The sequence below is a fragment of the Toxorhynchites rutilus genome, chromosome 3 (genome assembly GCF_029784135.1).
Source record: "Toxorhynchites rutilus septentrionalis strain SRP chromosome 3, ASM2978413v1, whole genome shotgun sequence".
NCBI classification, from domain to species: Eukaryota; Metazoa; Arthropoda; class Insecta; order Diptera; family Culicidae; genus Toxorhynchites; species Toxorhynchites rutilus.
In genome coordinates this window covers 303,104,576-303,107,834 of record NC_073746.1, presented here as the reverse complement: position 1 = coordinate 303,107,834, position 3,259 = coordinate 303,104,576, and the positions used below count along the sequence as shown (strand labels likewise).

General features: G+C 33.8%; 1 non-coding gene across 1 annotated transcript; it reads left to right on the top strand.

The window, feature by feature from the left end:
* The first annotated feature begins 2,717 nt into the window (after positions 1–2,717).
* On the top strand, positions 2,718–2,865 carry LOC129781009 (U4 spliceosomal RNA). Its single transcript, XR_008744057.1, has one exon. It is a non-coding gene; the product is annotated as a U4 spliceosomal RNA (small nuclear RNA).
* Positions 2,866–3,259: the final 394 nt, after the last annotated feature.

The following is a 3,259-nucleotide window of genomic DNA, read 5'->3' as shown; positions in this document are numbered from 1 at the left end:
GATTAAAAGAAAAAAAGGTCCGCCCTGTATACAAAATTCTTTTCCAATCGCATCAGACACAGAGTATAACTTTCTTTGCGTGAAGACTAACTTTGGGGTTAGCTAATGGTTTTTTTTATTTCGTGTACATCAAGTTCTTTGTCGCTCAAAAAAGTTGTAAATGAACCACTTTCATCACCCGTCACGATCGCCTCCAATACGGCATTTTTGTTGCGCTTATGAAGCCAGTCGCACATTGAAATACAATCCTTTGAAGATATTTCGATCAAATTGTGTTCAACTCACATACCTTAACGATTTTCGTAACCAAGCTTGACCGGATAATCATCAACCGAGGAGTATTTTTGCTCAACACCTCGATTCGGTCATCATCCGTGGCGGCACGAACTTCCTGTACTAGTTACTATATCTTAAATAAATAAAACACTTCTTTTATAAAAAAAATATAATAATAAAAGTTGTGATTTTATATGATTTTTTGGTGTAGGAAGTTTAAAAAAAATGATGTAGGAAGCCAGGTGATTTAGCAATTCCGGGCAGCAAATTTTTCCGTTCAACTCCTTCTCAATCTCTTGAAGTTCTGTTGGACATAATATCCATATTGGACTTTTTTTTGTTTTGAAATACAGGTCGGACTCAATTATCCGAAGTATTGATTTTTTTCCACTCCGGATAATCGAGTCATAAAAAAACGAATTTTCTTTCGGTAAACGTAATATAATTATGATTTGAGCTTATTTATTAAACTGTTTTATGTAGGTTGACCCGTCTGTATGTTTGTGACTTTGTAACTTTGTCTGTAGCGCTGTACCACATTAATAGAAATTTAACCCCCTTCCTGTTGACCGTTTGATCTGAAATTTGGAAAAATTTATCTCTGGTGTCATTATAAAACTGCGTATTCCATAATCTTGAAAATCCAAGATGGCGGCTGCTACAAAATGGTGGATTATGTACATATTTTCTCAAAATCACATCAATATGGGTATCCAATGAAAGGGATTGACTATTAGAACACAATTATTTATGAAAAATGTAAATCAAAGATGGCGACCGCTACAAAATGGCGGAATACAAATTTTCTCAGAACCTCATCAATATGTATATCAAATGGAAGGGATTGACTAGTAAAACACAGTTACTTATGAAAAATGTAAATCCAAGATGGCCGTCACCACAAAATGGCACCATATATACATAACCCCATCAATAAGGGTATCAAAAGAAAGTTCTCGACTAGTAGAACATAACAGATAATGAAAAATACAATTCCAAGATGGCCGCAATCCCCAAACCGCTAATTATTTTTTAAGCGGTTCCATTCAGCTTGACATGTTTCTATGAGTATTTGAATGTTTGTAGGGTTGTCCCACATCAATAGAAAAAAGACCCGTTCCTGTTGACTGATTGATCTGTAATTTGGGACATACATTGATTTCTACTGTCATTATAAAACTGCGTATTCCATGATCTTGAAAAATTCAATTTGACCGTCGTTAAAAAATTCCTGAATGATTTGACTTGGAGAACACGCAACATAAAAAACCACATAAATTCAAAAAGGTCGCTGCCACTAAACGACTATGTATTTTTTGCAATCCCCTCAATATCGGTATCAAATGTACATTAAACCATATAACTATAAAAGTTTTTTTACTTATTTTATTTTCTAGTTTTTAGTATATTATCTGTACCATTAGTATACTTCTCTACATTTAAACCATTCAAAAAAAAATTTATTTTATTTTTTTTTCTTACCTATCTTTTTTCAGAATATTTTGATGATATACTGCATTCTATTAGTCAAATCATTTCATTTGATACCAATACTAAGGGGATTGCAAAAAATACATAGTCGACCATTTTGTGGCGGCGACCTTTTCGAACTTATGTTATTCATAGTGTAGTGTGTTCTCCAAATGAAGCCATTGAGCCATTTTTTTAGCGGCGGCCAAATTGAATTTTTTAGATCATGGAATACGCAGTTTTATAATGACAGTAGAATTAAAAGTATGTTCCAAATTTCAGATCAATCATTCAACAGGAACGCCTTTAAACGCCTTTAGACGGGCTTCGCGGATTCTCTTCTCAAATTATTCAGATATTATTTTCAATGTTCACCCCCACTAGAACGTCTTTAAAATATTTACATCTATCACACATACTTTCTGCTAGGAGTATTTTATGTTGAAAATCGGAAATCCGAGATAAAAGTGGAGTAGGTTTTTTCAGATAAATAAAAAACGTGGGCGGTAGCGAGTTAATATGGGACAGCGCTACAAAACACTCAAACATACGTACAAACAGGGCAAGCTGAATGGAACCATTAAAAAGTAATTGTTTACTTGGGAACTGCGGTCATCTTGGATTTGGATTTTTCATGATCTACTGTATTCTACCAGTCAAACCCTTTCATTTAATACCCATATTGAAGGGGTTGTGAAAAAAATATATAAGGCGCCATCTTGTGGTGGCGGCCATTTTGGATTTGCATTTTACATAAACAAATGCGTTCTACTAGTCTTTTATTTGATACCCGTATTGATGAGGTTCTGAGGAAATATGAAATCCACCATTTTGTAGTGGCCGCCATCTTGGATTTACATTTTTCATAAATATTTGTATTCTACTAGTCAAGCCCTTTCATTTGATACACATTTTAAAATAAAAATTTTGAACGAATATTAAATTTTTCGTTTAGAACAAATATTCTGTTTAGCTTTGCGCAGTGGCGATAGCGTAATGAATGAGATTTTACCGAGGTGCGATTATAGCTAGTTGAAAAAATGGGATATTTTATTATAATATTAAATATTAATTTAAGTTATTAATATTATAGTAGATTTTTGTAAGTGTATTGAGATAATACTGATACCGTTCGTGTAACATGAAGAATTACATGCAATCAACAATCAATTATTTTCATTTGGATTGAGAACAAACTTAGAACAGCCTTCACGGATGGTAGTCTGAGAGGGGGTACACTCACTTTACCACAAATTGAAATCATTATTCACGAAACATTCACTAATTTCCAGACTCATCATCTGTTAAGCTTGGTGCAGAAGTGCCTTGGGCTTTTATATATTCGATGTATTTTCGCATGTTCCTGCTTCAAAAAAGTGTTCGATAAGAACGAGACTGCACAAACACCAAACTTACTTCGTATGAGAACATCTTCAAATGCTGGAGAGATCGTTTTGACTACTTAGAAGAGGATAATACATAACCTGAATGCAAACTTTTCAGACCCGAGGTT